The sequence below is a fragment of the Cervus elaphus genome, chromosome 5 (genome assembly GCF_910594005.1).
Source record: "Cervus elaphus chromosome 5, mCerEla1.1, whole genome shotgun sequence".
NCBI lineage: Eukaryota > Metazoa > Chordata > Mammalia > Artiodactyla > Cervidae > Cervus > Cervus elaphus.
The window spans coordinates 121,642,539-121,665,466 of NC_057819.1; the positions used below are offsets into that span (position 1 = coordinate 121,642,539).

Sequence of the window (22,928 nt, forward strand, 5' to 3'; positions counted from 1 at the left end):
ACAGTTAATATTTTAACACATTTGCTTTTTCTCTAATATATATGTAATATATATAACCACATATTTATTTGTATGCTGTGTCCTTCACAATGTATCATATTGAGATAGGCTGTGACCTGGGACCCTTTGCTTGTACTTACATCTGTCTCTTGGAGCGAAAGAATACAAAGAAACCATAAGGGTCTAAAAGTAACTGCCTACCTGCTCAGTTGGGTCCAATCATGAACAAGATAGAAAAAGGCCACAAACCAACTGTCATTTCTGAGGGGCCAGGAGCAAAAGCTGGGTCCCCCACAGGATCTCTGCACACAGCATCACCAAGGTGGTGGGCCCACCACCTAAGCACCCCCTCCAACCCGACCCACTGATCAGCCCCCACTCTCACGCCATTTAAGGAACCAGCCCGCCCACCTCAGAGAGCAGGCAAAGGGTACCTGTTACTTATTTTTATTCTCTAGTGCTGCATGAGTCCCAGTATAGCTTTGTCTGAATTCCTTGTCTGGCTTCTCAACAATTTTTATTGATTCAAGAGCTCAAGGACCCTGGTTAGTAACAATATCAAGAGGAAAGTGATGTCTATTTGTCTCATTATAGATAATGTCAACTTGGATCACTTGCTGAAGGTAGTATCTGCTTGGTTTTCCCATTTTTATTCTTTTGTAATTAATACGTATTTTGTGAGAGATACTTTGAGACTAATAAATACACTGTTTCTCATAAAACTTCTACATCCTAGTTTTAAAAAAATTATGCAAGTTCAATATTCTTTACATCCTAAATGTATACTAAGGAGAAAATGGGTCAAATTAGTGATGGCAGGTACATACAGTGGAATACTATGCAGGCGAGGAAAAGAATACAAGTTCTTTAGTACCAAAAGGAAAAGATCTTCAAGAAACAGCAGTGAGGCACTTCCCTGGCAGCCCAGTGGTTGTGACTCCATGCTTCCACTGCAGGGGACACAGGGTTTCATCCTTGGTCCGGCAACTAGAATCCTGCAAGCCTCATGGAGTGGCCAAAAAAAGAGAAAGAAACAGCATTAAATTAGAAAGAATTGTGCATCCCTTAAATGTGGGCTGTGGTAGTGATTTCCTAGGATGGAAAGGGAAAGAAAAAGGAACCTGTCTCCCACATGCTCAAGAATTCCAGGGTGGGGGCCGGGGCAGGGCCCCATGGGTCAGGCTGGGTGGTCATCCGAAGTGCTGGCAACCCTGTGCCATCTCCCGAGTTCCTTTGTGATGACCAGGGTCCAAGAGCCCAGTGGCTGGGGAGATGGACAAATGCAGTGAGCAGAACGGAGAGCGAAAGGCCCAGCACTCGGGCACCAACATACATCTTCCAGGGATCCTTTCGCTGTAAAGCCCACAGCAAAGCGTCCTTGGAAAAATCACAGATCCGTCAGTAAATCCTGAAGCAAACATAGTCACCATGTCAGACATCTGAGACTTTCACGGTGAGAGGACCGCCCACTGGGCTCAGAGCCGGATCCGCCCCTTCTCACTGTGGCTCCTCCCTTTCTCACTGTGGCCCCTCCCCTTCTCTCCGTGGCTCCTCCCCTTCTCTCTGTGGCTCCTCCCCCATGCTCCGCTCAGGCTGTTCGGTCGTCGGAAACCCAGAGAAGCCTGGATGGCCTCGAGCAGTGTGACGTTAGCCTCACGAGAGGAGTAAACAAAGGTGGTTGTTGAGGTATCCACTGCCGGACTGTTCAATCACGTCTTAAACTCCACAGACAGGTGAAATGCACACCTGGATGAGTCACAGGACGGTCCTGGAGCCCCAGAAGGTCTCCAGGACCCTATGTCTGTGGGGTTTAGGATCACCCTAGGGAGGGACACTCCCAGCCCCTGCCCTCTCAGGGGAGTGGGGCGGAGTAGAGGTGTGGCGGAGCAGGGCCCCCTCCCTCAGACGGGCTACAGGAGGAGGGTCTCTCTGTGTGGGGGGCGGGGGTGGGATTTCTGTCATGACCACAGTGTCCCTCCAAGCACAGTTGTGACTTTTTCCATGAGAGAGAGAGAGAGGCCTGGCTCCCACCCACCCCAGAGGAGGGCACATCGTGGAGCGGCTTTGGGGAGTGGGCCCCTGAGTGGGCAGCAAAGGGAGTGACCGGAGACAGACGTGACCACGGTCTTGCCCAGGAGAGACCAGGCAACCTGAGTCATTGCAGGCAGCCTCCTGAAGGACACAGCACCCACCGAGGGTCCTTTCCTTATACCTCTCAGTGCTCTGAGGTCTCAAGGGGCCTCAACTGGCCAGTGACCTGGTCAGGGAAGCGGGGCAGAGTCTTGAATGTCTGTGCCGGTGAGGACTGACCACCACTGCAGTGAGCAGTGTCTTTTATTCTGCGACTTCCTCCTTCCTCATTTCATTCTCTTAAGTGATGATAGTGGTGAGTTTTGCAGTTGCTTTATTTTTAATTTGGGGGGTGGTGGGGATCGGGCAAGACTAAGTCAGTTTGATCAGTCCTCAGACTTGGGGGGGGGGGTGATCCTTAACTGGTCCCTGAAATTCAGAGCTAAAGTTCTGGTCTGCTAGATTCTGGTTGAAGCTTGTTCTCCTTAAGGAGCCAGATCTTGTGCAGCTGTGAAACAGACCAAGTTATAAATCACACAATGTAAGTATCCAAAAACCACAAACAGGCTATTTCCATGGACGCCCAGGCATCCATCAGAACACACAGCCTCACTTAGAGCAGAACAGGCCCTGGGAAGCTGGCCACCTCGGATGAGGGCAGAGTCCTCCACTCTCTTCACAAACACCCCAAACAGTAAATCTCACTGTGGCGTGAGACGAAGTGGGATAAGCTCCGACCTCCTATGTGACTACGAAACCCAAGCCAGCTGGTGGGGGTGGTTGCCGTTGTGCCTGATCCTGACCTCTGACCCTCACTGCCACCTGCTCTGAGCTCCGGGAGGTGAATTCTCAGTGACTGTCCATGGCAAGGGGTATGGGTAAAGGGGCTGATGGCCGTCAGCTTATTACAGAAACCTCGGGTCAGAGGTGGCGGTGAGCCCAGCTGAACCATGGGGCCCTGAGCTGGCCCAACCTCGCCAAACGCTTCACCATCTTTCCCCAGCTTCTCGTCTGTGAAACAGGGACAAGGAGCTGTTTCAAGGAGGAGAGCCCTCCTGGCCACACCACCCAGGCCTGGCTACCTCCACAGCTGTGGGGCTGTCGTACTGGACAGCCAGCAGCACCCAGGGCTCAGAGCAGGAGCCTAGGGGTGTTTGCACGGGGGCAGATGGACAAGACAACCTAGGGATGAGCCCCAAGATGCTGCCTTGACGGGAAGTTTTGCTCATCGCCCACGAGGGGCTGATCCTCCTACCAAACTCACAGGAAACAGCTTCTGGCAGGCGCCTGCCCAAGTGGAAGGACAGAGACCAGACCTGAGCAGCCCACCCAGGGATCCCCACCCTCCCCGCTCAAGCTCCACTGCAGGGACCCCCCCCTCCCCGGGCCGGGTCAGGCTGGGCTCCACCTGCTGTAGGAGCCACGTCTGAGGGCGCAGGACTGTCTCTCCTGGCGGCCCGTCCCCACCCCACGCAGATGTTTCCTGCTGATGCTGCACATTTCTGCTTTAATGCGAGGGCTGCCCAGCACTGAGCACGTGGTGGAAATATGCCGACACAGCCATTTATCTCCCTGTGTCGCAATTCACCCTCTCGGGGCAAAGTTCCAGCTGATGCCTCCAGAGGCGCCGAGGCTGAGCTAGAATCTCGGTTCTCCAAGGACCCGGACGGCCCGGAACCCAGGGTGCGGCAGGAAAAGCGGTTGGGAGTGACACATCGCGGGCCAGGGGAGCCGTCTGACCACAGCCGCTCAGAGGATGTGAGACATGAGGGCACTGCAATAGCCCTGCGCCTGCAACAGGGGGACGAGCACGCAGGTGGGAAGCGGCTAAAGGACCCGTCCCAGAGCCCTCGGGCTGCTGCTTCATCCTGAAGACTTGGAAGGTGGCGGCGGTCGCCCCCCTGGGTATTGCCAGAGGTGAGATCGTGTGGAATGGAACGCAGAGCCAGAGGAGGAAACTGCCACCACGGGGGCGGGGCCCCAGTGGGCAGGTTCCCCTGAGTCTGACCCCGAGGGTGGCATCCGGGTGACACCCTTTTTCCTTGGGCTTCTCAGAATTTAGCTCCACACGCCACCACCAGCCCTGGGCCAGCCCCTATTTGCTCTGCCTTGTTCACCGACTGGACTCCGGTCAGCTGATCCGCACCCTTGGCCTTGATCAAGCCCACAGATGGTGGTACACTGGCCAAGCCTCTGCCAGGGGTTCCACATCCCCCCCCCCAACACCTGACAGCCAAGGTCTCTCTAGGATCCGACCCCTCCCCTTGGATGGCAGGCTGCTCCTTTTGCAGCCTCAACCTTGGATGTCCAACTCCTTGACTGGACTGCTCTTCACCCCTACCCACCCCTATCTCCAGTCACTTTCTCAGTGAGACCCGCCCCACAACTTAAATCGTAACACCCCCCACACATACCCTCCCTCCCCCTTGAATTAATACACGGTGCAGCGGTCTCACTTATCCACCTCACAAACACGCACAGCAAAGCCAGTATGTAAGCTCCATGGAGGCATCAATTTTTAATGTTTTTACTCTGAAAAATTTCAAACATAAATGCGAAAGTAGACAAAACAGTATGATGAACCCAACGTCCCATTACTCAGTTTCAGCAATGCTCAACCCTTGGCCTGTCTTATTCCGTCTGTGCCCCACCTTCGCACATACCACATTTGCCTGTAAAGGCTGCCAAACTAGATGCACTTTTAAAGAATTTAACCACACTACCATTATCACCTAAAAATTTAATAGTCTTAAAACCAAATAAACGGCCCATGTCCAGAATTCCCCAGTTGTCTCATTTCATACAGCTGTTGTTTTTAAACATCAGAATCCAGAGTCTAAAAAAGGGCAATGTGTTAATATGCCCCAAGCTTTATGAATAACACTCTCCTTCGTTTTAATTTCTTGTTGAAGGAACTGAGTTGCTTACCCCTGTAGAATGTACCACATCCTGGCTCCAGCGGGCTGTGTCCCTAGGTTGCCTGGCTATCCTTCTGTGCCAGTCTTTCCCGCAAGCCCGTGATGGACACAGAGATCGACCCATGTCAGGTTTGCTTTTCAGCAACAGTACATCCTCACTGGGCTTCCCGGCATGTCTCCTGGGGGCTTCCTCAAGGATGTTGCCCTTGACTGAGGACCCAGGGCTGTTCAAGGCTGCTCTTACCTTCCCCACCTCCCTGTATATGTCAGCTGGGTGTTTCTCTAAGAACCTTCTTGTCAACTGTGTGGTTACTGTTCATTTAGGAAAAGCAGGATAAATGCCTGCTGCTTTCCTTTACTTACCCATTTTTTTTGAGTAACAAGTTGGTTTCCAGCATTTTCCAAAGGTGACCGAGAGCTCCTTACTTTTTTTTCCCCCTCCAAGTTTTCTTTGTTTTCTGTATAGTCATGGACTCATGCATTGTAATTTATTTATCGAGTTTCAACCCATTTTGGTCACTATACTTCCTGATGCTCTCGTGTCCCGCCTGTGGCCACATGGGGCCCCTTCCCGTCAGCTGTGTGTCGTTGGACAAGAGTCAGGATGGCCCAAGCTCACGTGGGCACCCAACCCCGGCAGCCCAGGCCCCAAAGAAGGACCAGTGCAAGAGTGGGCTGTGGTCCCGAGGGGGCGAGCACGCATGTGAGAAACTCATTTCCAGACAAAGCCCCGTGCTGCTCCATGAGCTTGAAGGGGCTCCTGCAACGCTCTTTCTTCTGGAGGTAATAATGCTTGCTCTCAGCCCCTCAATATCTCCCCTCTCCCTTTTCAACCAGCTGTGATGGCCCCTGTCCTGTTTTCCTGGTTGTTACAGGCTTTTTGGCTCCGAGGGCTCCACAGCTTCCCAACCCGGATCCTGAGGCCTCCAAGCCACCCTCGACACCTGCCCCAGGTCGCATGCTCCACGCTCTGCGCTTCTGAGCTTCTGAAATGTTTCTAAAAACCAAACAAAACCAGACACTGGCATTGCCTCCTTGATGCCATCCTGATGTGTCAGTTCACTCCTCCTGCAGGTGCCAAAGTTTCAGTCACAGGTGCCTACCCTCCTCCGCCACGTCTCCCCCTCACCTCCAGATTCCCATCATGCTGTCAGCCTCCAAGTCCTGTCCCAGGGACCCTCCTCCGCAGGTATGTTGGGTGTGCATCTGGGTGGACCTCTCTCCTCCTGTCTGGGCCCCCTCCTCCTCCATCAACTCCTCCACCGTGTTTTCCTGGTTTGGGAGTAGCCTTGGTCACCATCACCACCACCACTCAATCCAAGCCATGCTCTTCACTCCATCAGTCCTCAGACCTCTGGACCCCCAGCCCCACCTCCATCCCCTCTTCCCAAACAATTTGCCTCTCCTTCCAGCCCCACCTTTGACAGAAGGACACACTGCTGTCCACAAGCAGTTTCCCCCATTTCATTTGTGGGAAGGACGTACCCATTCAGAAAGCAGACCTTTCTGCCTCCTCTTTTAAATCCAAAATAATCTAAGAAAAGAGCTGGGTTCTACGGTATAGTTTCCTAGCACCCTTATTGTTTTGGTTAAGCAAAATGCTCCAACACACATGCGTGCTCCCTTACCTGCTGGCTGGTGAGAAAAGCCTAAAGCTGTCCTTTGTGCAGAAGCAGGCTCTCTGCTCCCCCAAAATGAGGCTGTATCAGGTGAGGCTCATTCAGTATAGACACGGGCCCCGTTCGGCACTCAGCTGAGATCATTTACCTGCGGACACGAGCCCTACTCAGGTGAGGCTGTTCACCTGCAGCGCGGGGTCCCCCCTCTGCACTTGGCATGGCTTTCCTGACATTTAGGTCCCACCTTCCTGTCTGCAGCTGCCCATCTACCTGGATTCCTACTCTGCATGTTCCTCTTCCCCTTCTCCTTTCCCTTGACATCTGCCTCTCCTCCTTTTTTGTCGAACAGCTTCATTGAGAGAGAGCTCACACACCATACAGCCCACCATCTGAAGTATACAATTCAGTTGTCTTTAGCCCATTCACAAGGTTGCCTGACCAGCACCTAAGCTCAGCACATTTTCATCACACACCAGAGACCCCACACCAGCAATGGTCACTCCTGGTCTCCCTTCCCCCAGCCACTGGCAAACACTCAGCTATTTCTTTCAGTGGATTTGCCTTTTCTGGATATTTCACATAAATGAATTGTCTCTTTTTCACTGAGCATCACGTTGTCAGGGGTCATGCATGTTGCAGTCTGGTTGGCAATTCATTCCTTTTGTGTGGCTGAATAACTGTCCACCGTGTGGACAGACCATGTTTTGTTTACCCTTTTGTCCACTGATGGACATTTGCATTATGTTATTATTCCTAATGGCTTCCCAGATGGCACCTGGTAAAGAATCTATCTGCCAGTGTAGGAGATGCAGGTTCTATCCCTGGTTTGGGAAGACCCCCTGAAGGAGGGCATGGCAACCCAACCCACTCCAGTGTTCTTGTCTGGAGAATCCCATGGACAGAGGAGCCTGGCGGGTTACAGTCCATAGGGTTGCAAAGAGTCAAACGTGACTGAAGCGACTTAGCACGCACACATACATTACTCCTGATAACACTTTGGGATTAGTATGAATAATGTCGTGAACAAGGTTTTGTGTGGATGTAGGTTTTCATTTCTTACAGGCTTACCCCTAGGAGTGGAATTGTTGGTCCCACGGTCACTCCATCTAACACTTTGAGGAGTTGCCAGACTGTCTCCCACGGCCGTGACCAGGGCTCCCGTTTCCCCGGCTCCTCCCTCACCAGCACTTGTTATCCTGTCTTTGTTTGTAGCCAGCGGGCTGGTGAGGACCTGCGTCCACTCCACTCTGCCCTCAGCGGCTCCCTCTGCACTACCCAGATGTGCTCGGCCTCCCGAGCCCAGGTCTCCACCTCGGGGAGGCAGGAGCCTCCTTGCCTCTCCGCCTCCCCACGGACCTGCCCCTCTGCTTCCACTGGGGCCTCAGGATGCTCCTTTCTGCTGCCTGTCCTGTGACCCCTCCCCCACACAGCAAACTTTTCCACATTTCTTTGTTAAAATAATTAAGTATGAATATTAGGAACGTGTTTTTACGTCAAGTGCACTGTAATAACAGTTGATCGGGGGGAAGGCTCAGCGCTCCTCTGAATCCCAAGCTTCACAAACCTGGTCTCCCAGCACCGCTGGGGACTGAGGACAGGCCTGGGAAGGATCACCCTGGCTCCAGAACATTCTCCCCGTCCTGCTCCTGCTGTCCCGATGGCTTCTCTGCTCTTTCCTGGTTCTTCATCTTGATGTTCCTCGTACCTCCCACACCTCCCCATTTCTAACAGGACAAAACCCAAACCTGTTTGCCAGCTGTTGCTACAGGGCTTCATGATGGCTCAGGGTTAAAGAACCTGCCTGCCAATGCGGGCGACACCGAAGACATGGGCTTGATCCCTGGGTCAGGAAGATCCCTGGCAGGAGGAAATGACAACCCACTCCATTATTCTTGCCTGGGAAATCCCATGAACAGAGGAGCCTGGCGGGCTATAGTCCAAAGGATCGAAAAGAGTCGGACATGACTGAACGACTAAGCATACATGCTGCATAACAAGAATTAGTGACTTAAAACACTAAGAAGCACTTACTAGCCTCATAGAGTCTATGGATCAGGAATTTGGAAGCCACAAAGCTGTGTTGCTTTGTGGTCTCAGCCCGTCTCACCTGAAGGCTTGACTGGGGCTGGTTGTTCCCCTGCCAGGGTGGCCCTTTGCATGGCTGGGGGCTGTTACTGGTTGTTGGTGGAGGCCCATTCCCCCAGGACAAGTCTCAGGCTTCTAGAACGTCCTCTGACCCTGGCAGCTGGCTTCCCCCAGAGTGTATGTTCCTTGGGAGAGCGGCCCTTCCTCTGGCCAAGCCCCAGAGAACACACAGCATCCCATCCTCCACCTTCTGCTGACTGGTATCAGACCACGAAGTCCAGCTCGCACTCAGGGGTGAGGGATTGGTCCCCACCTTCTGCACAGAGTAATGTCAAAAAACCTGCAGGTGTTTGCGCAACCATAATGCCGACATCCAAGGCCCCACAGCTGGTCCCGCTGCTTAAGGAGATTCACAAGAAATAACAAGCTAAGGTTTCTGACAAGTCCTGCAGGTGGGGAACCTGCTTGACTTTTGTTCAATTCCAAGGTCTCCAAGGAAGGAGGGGCAGGACTGGGGTGGGGCTGGTGTGGGCCCGCCCTCCCCGGCCTCCACGGGAGACAGTGCCCACCCTGAAGGGTGAGCGGGCACTGCCCCCTGGCCAGTGCTGCCCCCAGTCAGCATGGGGTCCAGCAAGAGCTGGGGTCGGCATTCATTCTGTTTGCCCTTCTTGGCCTTTTCTCAGGCTTGGCGCCTCCTTTTTCTCATGTTTGGTCAACAGTCCTCTGCTCCCATCACAATTTTCTCAGTGTTTGCCCACCAGGGCTGCCTGTCAACTGTAAGAGGGCCCACAAAGCTGCCCGGTGCTGCGAGGCCACAGTCGTCCAGGGGCCCTGGCTGCCCCCACACACATTCTTCACCTGCCTTTAATTTACTTTTGACACCGGGGGTCTGAAGTCTCTGGCCCCAGAGGCCCCTCGGGTCCCCAGCTCCACAGCAACCCCACACGGGTCCCCGAGCTAATGAGAGCTCCGAAGTGGCATTGGGAGGGGCCGCTGCCGTGGAGACAGCCGGCAGTCACCCAGTTACCACGACGGCTGGCCGCGCCCTGCGTCGGCCAAGGGAGTCATCTAGAAATATCCTGCTCATCTTGTTTGCACCGAAACTCTGCAGTCAAAGCTCTGCCCCTGAGCTAAACTCCCACAGCGTCACACAGAAGGTCTGAACCGAGCCCCCTGCCCAGCTCCGCAGCCAGAAGGCCTCCAAGGCAGGCCCCTCCCAGCCCCTGTCCACCACAGGGACATGCCCTGAGCTTGGAAGGACCCCCACAGAGCTTCAGGAAGGGGAGGGCTCAGGGCAGTGTGGACCCTGGATGGCAGGGCGATGTCCTGAGGGCTGGGACAGGAACCCACTGTGTCCTGTCACCCCACAGCATATCCCCTGCCCCTAACCCATCTCTCTTCAGACCCCACCATGGAGAGACCCATGCCCTCCCCTTGCCAACCTGGCGGCCCCCACACCTGGGCCACACTGCCCCTGAGGATGGCACCCCTCTGTCCACATCAGGGCCCCTCAACCCCCTCCCCCCCAGCAAAAAACACCTTCACACAGGAGTGAAAGTGGAAACAAGGAAGCAAAGGGAGCCGTGTGATGAAAGCCCACTCTATGCCCACCTTCTCTGCTCCCTAAGGAGCCCAGAGAGGCCAAGCAACTTGCCTAAAGTTGAACAGCCCCGAGTGGCAGCCCTGATGTGAGCTGAGAACCTGCCTTTCTGACTCACTCTCCCCAAGGAGAGCATTTAAGGAAGACAGACGCCCACCTTAAAGGGACAACACAGAGGACAGTCACCCACTAGAGCATGAGCACGTTGCTGTCCTTGCGGCCCCAAGATTCCAGGACGGGCCGGTTCCCTGAGTCTCACACGACAGACACCAGCAGCCTCTGTGGTGCAGTGCTCAGCTCTGCTCAGGGTTGGGACCCCCACCCCCACCCCCTGCCCCAAGATGCCGTTGAGAATGAGAGCTAGCTACGTCTCAGGGGGCACCCCACTGGATAGCAGGCACTGGATGCAAAGCTTCCAGGGTCCTTCTGTGTCCGGGTTTTACTGTTGATAGTGGAGCATGGGAGTCACGCCAGACCTGCTCACCCTTGAACTTCCAGCAAGTTCACAACACAGCTCATGACCCCGGGTGTGTGTGTTGCGGGGGGGCGGGGGGCGGGGGGTTGGAACGGAACTACCAAAGCTGAAAAGGCTTTCTCCAACACTTTCACACACCTCGTGATGTTTAATGTCACTGTACAAATACTGGACAGGGACTCGGGGCTAGGACCACCCAGCCCTGAACAAAGAGTCAGAAAAACTCACAGAAAACGCAGACCCCTGTGTTTGCCTCCACCATCCAGGCGTCTTCCTGAACTCAAGCCTAGACTGCTCAGATTCAAATGGCATCTGATCTGCACCCCCCCACCTCCACCCCCGCAGCCCCAGAAAGTCTTGCCTTGCCTCAAACTCCCAACTTGAACGGGCTTGAGGAAGATTGACAGGAAGGCAGACCAATGCTGCCCCAACCTCAATGAGGTGCACACCAGCCCCTCCTCATTGAGGCACACCCCTCTCCTCCCTTCCTGCCCATCTCAGATTTCTTTGGGAGAAAACGGTGGAAATCTTTAGATATAATTCCTGTGAGGCTTTTGGTTTTGCGGGAGGCATTGGTTTGGGGGGTGAACTCTTCTCTTTTGCTGTCTCTCCCTTCTCCTCATCCTCTTTGTGAACCACGATACAAAAGAAACATGATTTTTCAGAAGACTGGAATTCACAGTGGCACACAGTATTGCCTACAAGACCCTTTCATAGCTTCCTATCAAAGCCAACCCTTGGCTAGCGTGTGCATGTCTGGGGTGAAGGGGGACTGAGCATGCAGCCTGGCGCTCAGGACTGAGGCATTCGCTGCCACCAGGGAAACTTCGTGGCTCACATTGTCAACACTTGTCACTCAGGACTGCTGGGGTGTGATGTCACTCTCCCCGACCCACATCACCTGCTCCTCTCCAAATGGATGACACTCTCCTCCCATGATGGTCATGGAGACCCCCAGGCTCCTCATGGGTGATGTCTGGACGAGGCGGAGGAGAAAAATCCTTGCAGAGCCACTGGGTCCTCAGCCCCTGGCAGTGCTATGGGGGTGGGGGGGGTGTCGACCCACAAAACACAGATGGAATCACTGGTGTGGTTGAACCACACTTGCCTGAGAGGTGCGTTCTTTACCAGAAATGTGGGGAGTTCTTGAGCATTGTCCTATAAGTAATACAGTTGATCGGTTGTTCAGTTCAGTTCAGTTCAGTTGCATCGATTGTTAAACATCTAAAAAGCAGTCTGTTGGGTGTTAGGGTCCCACGGAGTTTGGACCCCGAGTCTCCAGCCTCCAGCTTAGCCAGGACACAAGCCCAACCTGCTTGGGCTCAGGCCAGCAGCCAGAGAACAGGGGTGTCTGTCTGACTCATCGGCTTGCAGTTTGGCTAAGCTGCACCTTGCTACCCATTTCAGATATGATACCCTCTTCATGGGGAGGGCTGTGCAACCCCTAGGAGAAGAGGGAGCTGGAGGACTATCTAGTCTTCAAGCTGCAGGATTTCTCATCCCATTGGACGTGACTGGGACTCCCCAGACTCTTCTAGAACTCTGCAGAAGGCTCCATACAAACCAGAGCAGTGTTGATTATCACCCTATGCTTATCATTTGGGTCGTGTCCAGGTTCTTGTCACTTCGCAGCTAATTACAGGGCAATGAAATGGTGCTGGCTGTACTTTGAATTTGCAAGCTCAGAGCAAAAGTCCTGCTTCCTCTTGTGTCCCTGGCCTGCAAGAGGACATGGTGCCAGCAAGTGGAAAAAGCTGCAGGGCCTGGCTTTTTAGCCCAAACAGCCAAGGCTCTCAAAGGTAAGGACACGTGGTGACCCGTCCCCTAAAGGGGAACCCAAGCCTCATCCAACCTCACAAAGGAGAATTCCTCCCTCTGGGATGCTGGGCAGCAGGGGGCTGTCATGTCCTAAGCTGACCCTAGGCTTTGGAAGTGACTCAGGCTCAGCCACCAGCCCTAACCCACAGGGTCCCCTCCCCTTTCCACGACTGACTACTTTTCCCCATCTCTTCTGAAGACTTTGGCTGTAGCCCTGGTCCACCTGGCCCTCCTATGAACTCCACTCCACACCCTTGAGACTTAATCCTGTCCGATCAGGGGAAACATTCTGAATGATTTCCCTGGACTGCCATTTTACTCCCAGAACTTTAAACTCTGCATGCGCCTCTCAACAACCAGTCAGCTCTATTTGTATGAGGGTCGTGCATGAGACACAGCACTGCCACAGGTTAAGATCTCAGAAAATGAACGCAGATGAACAAACATGCTTTAGTTATTCTTAATATAGTTACTTATGAAAACAACATAGCATAAACTTTTAGAAATAAGACAGATAGTTTTAAACCTAGTGTATTTTACAAGGGGGTTTCCCAGGTGGCGCAGTGGTAAAGAATCCACCTGCCAATGCAGGAAACTCAAGAGACGTGGGTTTGATCCCTAGGTCGGGAAGATACCCTGGACTAGGAAATGGCAACCCATTCCAGTATTCTTGCCTGGAAAATTCCATGGACAGAGAAGCCTGGTGGGCTACAGTCCATGGGTCGCAAAGTTGGACATGATTGAGTACACACACACACACACACACACACACACACACGTGCGTGCACACACGTATTTTATAGGAGACATCTAATCCGAGTTCCAAACCTTTCTTTCCTTTGGCTCCTCCTTTTCCCCTCCTGGCCACACCCCCTCCCCTCCTGACCACACCCCTCCCCTCCTGGCCACACCTCCTCCCCTCCTGGCCACACCTCCTCCCATCCTGGCCACACCTCCTCCCATCCTGGCTCCACTTCTTCCCAAGCACCCAAGTGCCATTGGGAGGGTCAGTGCTGGAGGGGAAGGGGCATATTCCAATGTCACATCCTGAATCTGAGATTCTCTCTTGTTGTTCAGTCGCTCAGTCGTGTCTGACTCTTTTCGACCCCGTGGACTGCAACCCGCCAGGCTTCTCTGTCTTTCACTGTCTCCCAAAGTTTGCTCAACCTCATGTCCTTTGAGTCGATGACGTCATCCAACCATCTTATCCTCTGTCTCCCCTATCTCCTCCTGCCCTTAATCTTTTCTAGAATCAGTTTCTCTCTAGTTTCCAGTGAATAAAGGTGTGCCGCCCTGGAGGACTTTGGGCCTCTGGCCTCAGGGAATTCTCAAACAGCTTTTTTTGCTTCCAATGAAGGTAAAAATCCACACAGAAAATTATTTAGTCCTTCCATAATGTTGTGCAATCATCACCTCTATCTAGTTTCAGAATATTGTCACTCCGCATCCTCAGCTTTATGCAGCCACCAATCTGCCTTCTGTCTGTAGGTCTGACTGCTCTGGATGCTTCGTATCAATGGGATCATAAAAGGTACAACCTGCGGCCACACGTCAGCAGCATGTTTCCCAGGCTCCTTGTGCTCTGGCACGTACCGGTGTGTCCTTCCTTCTCAGGACTGAACAGTGCTCCATCGTGCCCACCCACTTGGCCCTTTCTGAGCTTCGGGCCCACAGGCTGCTGGGTCGTCCAAATTAGGGAGTGTCCAGAGGGACCCTGTAGGAGCTGGGCGGGCAGGGAGTGTCTGACCATGAGCGTCAGGGCATTGGATGTCTGATCGTTTTCCTGTGCAGCCACTGACTACTCTGGAGGAGTGTGATCTATCCAGAGAAAGGGGAACTGGTACCCAGTTCTCAGGACCAACATTATGGGGATGGCCAATACTCAGCAGGAGAACGAATGGACCAGAACCTGTCCATGCTCAGCCCCAAATAAAGGACAAAATTGTACCCTTAGTTTGTCTATGTAGGAAAAACAGGCTTCCCTCGTAGCTCAGTCGGTAAAGAATCTGTCTGCAATGCCGGAGACCTGGGTTCAATTCCTGGGTCTGGATGATCCCCTGGAGAAGGAAATGGCAACCCACTCCAGTACTCTTGGTTGAAGAATCCTGTGGACAGAGGAGCCTGTCAGGCTACAATCCTTGGAGTTGCAAGAGTCAGACATGAGTTAGTGACTAAACCACCATGTAGGAAAAACAGCAGAGCAAAATCTTCCTAAAATACAGACACTAGAGAGAGAAAACCAATGTGGAGGCCCTTCTAGATCAGATGGTGGTCTCCACGAGGGATTCCTGCATCTCATACCTGTCGGTTGGTGCGTCTCTAGCTGCACGAGAGGAGGGGGATGGAGAATGTGTTTGCCTCCCTGGAGGCAACAACACACACCCAGGCTGCACACCCTTCCTGGTCACCTGCCCCGGGAGCCCCTTGCCGGGACCACATGCCTCAGCTCTGGGGTTTTCACCCACTCCCTGAAAGCCCCGTGAGGTTCCTGGGTCTTAGAGAGGTGAGTGCCAGCCCAGACCAGCCCCCGTCGTGAGGAACAGGCGGCACCTTCTTGCAGAGAATGAATCTCCATCTGTTGCACCTCCAACCAGCCTCTCCCTCTCAGCCAGCCTTGGACACCCAGCAGGCGGCCGTCGTGGGGGCACCCGCTGCCCATGGAGGGGGAGCTGCATTTGAAGTTGCCCTGGAGCCAGATGAATGAGCTTTTCATGGTCCCCCCCCTCCACCCACGCTGGACTCAGCCAGAATGTCAAATGGTAATTAGCAGCAGACCCGGCTCTGTCCCGGGCGATATTATCATCAGACTTCTTGGGTTTCAAAGTGAGCAGCCGACATGAAACGGTAGGCGGACTGGCCTCCAAGACGGGCCTGGTGGGGCCCGAGAAGTCTTGGAACCAGGACAGGGAGGAAGTCCCCCCACCTGTGGAGCAGGCCTGAGGGTCTGTATGGATGACAGTGGCCAGTGTGATGCCCTTGGGCCCTCACTGCCCGCATTCCTGGGGCCCTGCACACTGTGCCCCCCACCTCGGCCTTTGGCCCTGAGGTCACAGAGATCAGCCACCATGGCCTCTCAGGCTGGCCAGTGAGCGCGACTCCCTGGGTACGCTCTCTGATCCTAGCCTTCTTGAAGGTGGTGGGGGACAGGCTGGTGTCCACACAGACAGGGGCTGTGACCAGAAAGGGGAGAAGACTCTGCAGGAGAGAGAGGGGGTGGAGAGAGGAGGGTCTGGCCTACCATGAGGTGAAGCCTCCTCTTTCCTTCTAGAATCTTCTCTGTACCAGGAAAGGGCTTTGCATCTTAGAATGGAACAAACTTCCCTGGTGCTCAGAGACAGCAACAAACTCCACGCCCTCAATGGGCCTGGAGCAGCAGGACCTCAGGAGCCCCCTGTGCTGTGAGCCAGTGGCTAGGGCCTCGGGGGGCAGGCACATCCTCTCACTCCAATACCAAGCTGCCTCTCTGTTCCCCAGGCTGACACTTCTGGGAGTTTGTGCGAAGGACAGAATGAGATGGTCACCATGGCCTTCCTTATCATCCAAGGAGAAAAGGGAGACTTAAACCCTAAGTGTCCATCAACTGTATTTGCCAAATAAAATCTGATGCAATTATTAGCCTTCATTTGTGGCCACAGAAATCTGTCGGCAGATTAAAGTTTAAAAATCAAGCCAGAAAACAGTAGATATAATATGATCCTAATTTTGAAAAGCCTGAAAACATACCTGTGTGTATTTACAAGCGGAGAGAACAATCTATAACAAAGATTAAATAGATGATTCTGGGGTGTGACCCCAGTGGGTATTTTTTACTTATTTTTTTAAGTAGGAGAGCAATAGTCATTTTGTGATTTTATCTATTTTAAAATTTTTAAAATATACCTTTGGCTCTGCTCAGTCTTTGTTGCTGGGCATGGGCTTTCTCTAGTTGTGGCAAGCAGGGGCTACTCTAGTTGCAGTGAGCAGGCTTTTCATTGTGGTGGCTTCTCTTTTTGTGTAACACTGGTTCTAGGTGTGTGGGTTTTAATAGTTGCAGCTCGCCGGCTCTAGAGAGAGGGCTCAGAAATTGCAGTGCATGAGCTTAGTTGCCTGCAGCCTGTGAAATCTCCCTGGACCAGGGATTGAACCCATGTCCCCTTCACTGGCAAGTGGATTCCTAACCACTGGACCACCAGGGAAGTCCCATTTTGTGATTTTAAAAAACAAGCCCCTCAAAATCTGTTCTCAAAAGTGTTGAAGAAGGAATCTCACATGCCCTGACTCAGGGAAGGCCGAGCCACACTCAGAGACAAGTATCACTCATTGCTGGAGATTCACTCAGGCCCACCCTGCATATGCATACCAGAGCTAGGGCGCAGCGTCTTGTCTTGCAGGAAGCGGAAGCCTGAGGGAGGGACAAGGACCCCTTCTGAGGCTCCACACAGGTTCCTCCAGGGCGCCCCTGACTCTGACGTCCCCCAGGGACTCACAGGGTCCTGTACCCCATTCTCATCAAGCACTTCCCCCCATGCAGACCACCATGGGCCTCTCCCAAAGCCCTTCTGCAAACCTTCTGTCCAGCATCACAATACATCTTGTAAGTTCTCCTGTTGGTTAGACTTTGGTCTAAAGTCTAACTTCTGCTATTATCTGGTTACTTCTATCTCAACGTTCTGCCTGACCACACTCCTTTTCATAAGGAAAAAAGGAAATGAATCCTTGACACAATCTATGCTCATGAAGAACTCACTGCCAGAGTGTGCAGGCGCTGGAGAAACAAAAATGGCACAGGCCCCAGGCCCCAGAGCAGCCAAGGCCCCTTCCCTGCAGGTCAGGCTTGACAATCCTGTGCCTGTCTTCCCTCAGGAGTCCCAGCAGAGGATGGAGCCCTTACCCTCCTCCTCTCTCGCTCTCAGACAGCAGAGAAAGCATCAGATGAGGAGGGGAACCCCAGCACTCTGCCTTCTGTCCTGGAGTCTGTGGGCCCAAAGCGCCCAAGGGCAGAAGTGGCATCTCCCACCAAGGAGCAGGGTTTGTAAGCCCAGCCATCATGCTGACAGAGTCAACGGGCACACACGTTTATTGTCAGAAGAGAAACAAAGAAATGGACTCAGGTTGGCGGCGAGGCTGGAGAGACCCTGACCCTCCAAACGTGAAGCCCTAAAGTTTAACCCGGGATATCGTGGGTTCCAAGCACGCCAGTTCTACCAATTCCTGGGTCCCTGGGATGCGACAGGAAACAAGAACATTTTGGAAGAGAGGAAACATGTTTTGTTTGAAACAAAACATTATACTGTATTTACACACCCATGTTCATAGGGTAATTCACAGCAGACAAAATGTGGAAACAGCCCAAGTGTCCATCGATGGATGGATGGGTAAACAAAATATGGACAATGAAATATTATTCAGCTTTAAAAAGGAAGGAAATTCTGGCATACGCTACAGCGTGGATGAACTTTGAGGGCACTGTGGTCAATGAAAGATAAATAGAGTGTGATTCCACTCACATGAGGTCCCTAGGGTAGATGAAATCATAAAGAGAGAAAATTAGCCGGCGGGTGGGAAAGGGGAGTTGGTGTTTAATGGAGACAGACGTTCAGTTTGGGAAGATGAGAAAGGTCTGGAGATGGGACGGTGGCTATGGCTGTCCTGCAGTGTGAAGGTCCTTATGTCACTGAACTGTATACGTTAAAATGGTAAATTTGAGGTTGTGTGTATTTTACCACAATAAAATAAATGTTTAAACATATACATGACCCCCGTCATGGGAATACATGCATGCATGCATAAACATACACACAGACATATGGTTTAAGTGATTCTGAAAGAAACGTACCAGCAGGCTGACAGTTGTCAGCTCTGCTAGTGAGATCACACTGCTTTCCCTGCCTGATCTTTGCGGTGATTTTCAAGTTTTCTGAAAGGGGCAGCAGCATTTGCACAATGGAATAGAAGTTATCAAATGCACATCTTTCCCCACTGAGCCCGCTCCGCTGGCCTTTCAGCCTCCACACAATGGGTCATTCAGCCACTCTGCCCACTGCCCGCGCACTCGGCCATAAATCAGCCTGACGCTGAGCGCCGCCTGCGGCCCCCTCGGCCTCTCTCCTGCCTCCTCTGGGGCGGCAGCAGGGCCCCGTGTCACGCCCACCTCCCTCCCACGCATCCCCCACCCCCGGGCCGCCCACACCCAGCCCCTGGAGGACAGTGACCCACATCAAGGCGGGTGCTGGGTACCCGCCAGCATCTTTCATCTCCTAGAGGGGAGAGACGCTTTCCCAGCTGCGCCACTTTGCCGTCGCCTCGGCTCTTGGTAAAATAAACAGAACCGGTGGCATCTACCGGGTTTCTTACGCATATTCCCCAAACGCATAATTATCTTTCTACGAGACACATTCTTGGTGCATTGCCATGCCTCCATGCCAGAACCCCAGACTGTCTTCCTGCATTCCTGGGCCATGACACCACCACGCCATAGCCTGCTGTGCTAGGCCAGATGTGTGCAGAGTGCCTGCCACGCCGGCCCGGCCACGCAGGCTCAGCTTGGGGCTAATGGACACTGCAGGTTGGCACCGCGGCCACCGCGGTGAGGGGCTGCCCAAATCCACCGCCGGTCAGAGGCCCCCCGAGCCCGGCCTTGACAGGACTTCTGCCTGCTGCAGGACCTGGACTTGTGGTGGTCATTGTCCCGCCAGCCCCGGGGTGACTGCCCTGTTTCCGGTTCTGCAGAAGAGAGGGCCTACTAGGTCTGAGATCCAGGAGCGGTCAGCAGGCCTGGGGAGGACCTTTCCTTCTGACCCCGAGCTCTGCTGTGAGCGGCCAGCCAGGGACGCTGTAAAGTGAAGCCAGATGGGTCAAAACAGCTTTCAGTCTGCTCCAGCCAGCTGGACCAAGACCTCTGGGTTAAGAGATTGGTGGGCCAGCTTGGAAGGGACAATTGGACCCAACAAGCACCTGTCCTACAGGCCAGGACAACCCTCACTTAGAGATCACCCCAGGAGCCACTTGGAACAGCCCAGCCCTGGGGCCTGGCAAGCCGAGGTCATCTTCCTCTGAGCTGTTGAGGAGTCCGGGAGAGGGGAGACCTCTCACCACAAACTCACTGAGGGTAGCAGAGACCTCAATTATTAGAGTTGACCGGGATCCATCACAACCATTATATGTACAGTACTCGTTGTGCATGTTGCCTGAAAATTCTGAGTTACTTCCTCAGCTGTGTGGCCTCGGACTAGTGGCTCACCGTCTCTGTGCTATGGTTTCTTCACTTGTCAGTGAGGACGTGTGTGCATGTGTGCGTGCTCAGTCACGTCTGATTCTTTGCAACTTTGTGGACTGTAGCCCACCAGGCTCCTCCCTCCGTGGGATTACCCATGCAAGGATTGTCAAGTGGGTTGCTACTGCCTAGTCCAGAGGATCTTCCCAGTCCAGGGATGGAACCTGAGTCTCTTGTGTCTCCTGCATTGGTAGACAGGTTCTCTGCCAGCTGAACAAATGAGGATGACAATAGTGCATCCTCCATTGAGTGGTTGTACCGTAAGCAGAATGCGGGTTCCAGAATGTGCCCCACACTCGATGTTTCCATTGCACAAATGAAGCTCAGACGATTGAGGAGTCTGGTCCGTCCAGTTGGGGGAAGAGGTTCCCCTTGACTGGGAACCTCACAGCCTCCTGATCCCCATGCTTCCCAGACACATAGCCCAGGCCCCTCCACCCCCCACCCTCTCCCACACTCGCCTCATCCTCCTTCCAAAACCCCAGCCTTGTCACTAAATCCCCTGTTCAGAAATCTTAACCAGGAAGCCCATGGACCACAGGGACGAGGGTGCCAGGAGCCATTGCTCAACTGGCTGCAATTAAATGTCATCAGTGTGACAGGTGATGGGATGATGGCTTGTTTCTCTTATTTTTATGACTTTTTCATTTTTCTTTCATAGCACACTTTTCACGTGTTGGTTAAGACTATAAAGGCTTTATTTTCAAATCCTCAGCACTGGCCCTCTCCTTAGTACATCTTCTCTGCTCTGGTCAACTTGACCCAGGCCCGCCCCCACCTCTCCCAGACTACCTCTACCATCTACCTTCCTTGTAGTGTCTCATGTGCCCCCACCCACCTCACACCCTCCGTCTGGGGGCTTCTCAGCACAGCTGAGCCCACCTGGACGTTCCTCATTTTCCATGGGGCCCCCTGGAGGGGCGACAGGTGACAGCAAAAGAGGGAAACTGGGCCTGTGGGAAACTTCATCCCTTCCCACGCCTCCCCTCCTTTGTGACAGGGACATCCATCACCACTGGCCATGGGACCTGAGTCTTTTGGACCCTGTCCTCAGGAGGAGCCCCGGGAAGAGAGCTGGGGAGGAGTTCTGGCAGGAACCCTAGGAGGGGAGGAGTCCCAGGAGAAGAGTTGTGGGGGGAGGACTAGGGAGGAGCCTCAGGGGGAAGATTATGGAAAAGCTCTGGGAGGAGCCCCAGGAGGAGACCTCGGGCTGGGTGGAAAGAATGAGGGGAGGGGCCGCCTGAGGCTCAGGTTTGTGTCCCAGACAGCCTCTCACCCCAGTCCATGTTCCCTCTGTGAGGGAAGATGGAGACAGGGTACCCTACTCCCAGCAGTGGGTCTCCCCAGAGCCCCTGGCTGGCCACAGACCCAATTAGGTTTCTGAGGTTCCCAGTCAGAGGACTCAAGACACTCTTGTCCTTGGTCTTGAGGCTGGCAGAATCACAGAGGCAGCCCCCTCACCATGCCCTATGCACAGCTTCTGGGGTGACCTTGGAGTCTTAGGGTTGTTCTGAATTCTGGGGGTGCTGCCTTTGGACTCTGAGCTGCCCGGAGTTGCCATGGACATCCCAGGCACCCATGGATGACAGGACCATGCTGGGGGATAAGAGGTGGAGGCCCACTATCTGCCCTCCTCAGACTCCTGAACTTTACCAGGCTGACCAGCCCAGGGACAGGAAGTGTGCATTGTCCAGCCCACCTCCTGAGACCCCTGCAGCCTCAGCAGCCGTCCACACTGTCCCAGCCCACTGTGACCTCCCCTTCCTGACCCTCTCTGCCCCTCTGTTCACACTCCTCAAAACTGCACTGAAGGGATTCAGTTCAACAAAATGGCCTTTGAGCCTACTCCGGGTTCTCCAAAGATGCAAGATCACTTGCTCCCCACATCCACTCTGCACAGACCATCTTCATCTTCCTCCCTGACGCCAGACCCCTGCAGTTGCCAATTCACCCAGCCCAAAGGCCAAATTTGCTGACAATGTTCTGTGTATATCAAAGCTATGATTTTTCCACTAGTCATGTATAGATACGAGAGTTGGACCATTAAGAAGGCTGAGCACCAAAGAAGGAATGCTTTCAAACTGGTGTTGGAGAAGACTCCTGAGAGTTCCTTGGATGGCAAGGAGATCAAACCAGTAAATCCTAAAGAAAGTTGGCCCTGAATATTCAATGAAAGGACTGATGCTGAAGCTGAAGCTCCTGATGTGAAGAGCTGACTCATTTGAAAAGACCCTGCTGCTGGGAAAGATTGAGGGCAGGAGGAGAAGGGGATGACAGAGGATGAGATGGTTGGATGGCATCACCAACTCAAGGGACATGAGTTTGAGCAAACTCCAGGAGACAGTGAAAGACAGGGAAGCCTGGCATGCCACAGTCCATGGGGTTGCAAAGAGTCAGGCACGACTTAGCTACCGAACAACGAACAACAACAATGACCAAATTCCCTCCTGTTTCCTCCCATGTCCGCGACCAACATAGCTGGCCCGGCCAGGCCAGGGCCGTGACAGCCAAGACCGCCCACAGCGGCCCTCAGTCCAGCAATTGTCTCCCCAAAGGATCCAGCAAGTTTGTTTCAATTGCTCTGATTTTCATTTCCTTCACAAGGCCCTTTAAATCCAGATTTTAAAATCGCTCCAACATTTGTCATCCTGACAGATGCCAGGAGCAAACACGAACCGGGCCTGAAGTAGGGCATCCTGTGGGCTGAGGGTCTCCACCCAGGACTGGTCTGGTGCCTTGCAGGCAGGGGTGTTGTCCACTGCCTGGCACCGACCCCAACAAAGCTGGGTTTGAATCCTGATGAGCGATTCTGATTGTCAGGTTCAGGTCATCCTCTGGTCCTGGAGGCAGGCGGCAAGGGTCTCAGGCAGGAGCGTGGGCAGGCGCCCGGGGGGACATCCTCATGGGTTTGTCATGCTTGACCTCATCTCAAGGCCAAACCCAAGAGCTCTCTGGCCAGAGTTGACCGCTCACAGACACACCCTGCTGTGAACTGAACAATTAGTCCACCCACCTCTTCAGCCTTTGAGGACCTGAAAATGAACTCAGGGAAGGGGCCCAGCAAGGGTTCTTTTTTGTTTTTTTTTAACAT

At 53.4% G+C, this 22,928-nt stretch overlaps 1 long non-coding RNA gene across 4 annotated transcripts; it reads left to right on the plus strand.

Annotated features, from left to right (window-relative positions):
- Window positions 1–3,684: 3,684 nt before the first annotated feature.
- LOC122695335 lies at window positions 3,685–16,207 on the plus strand. 4 transcript variants are annotated; one of them, XR_006341348.1, is made up of 4 exons: window positions 3,685–3,987; window positions 5,864–6,177; window positions 14,074–15,344; window positions 16,060–16,207. It is a non-coding gene; the product is annotated as an uncharacterized LOC122695335 (long non-coding RNA). The 4 variants fall into 4 exon arrangements; XR_006341349.1 differs by having other exon boundaries at window positions 14,074–14,116; window positions 15,180–16,207; XR_006341346.1 differs by having other exon boundaries at window positions 14,074–16,207.
- Window positions 16,208–22,928: the final 6,721 nt, after the last annotated feature.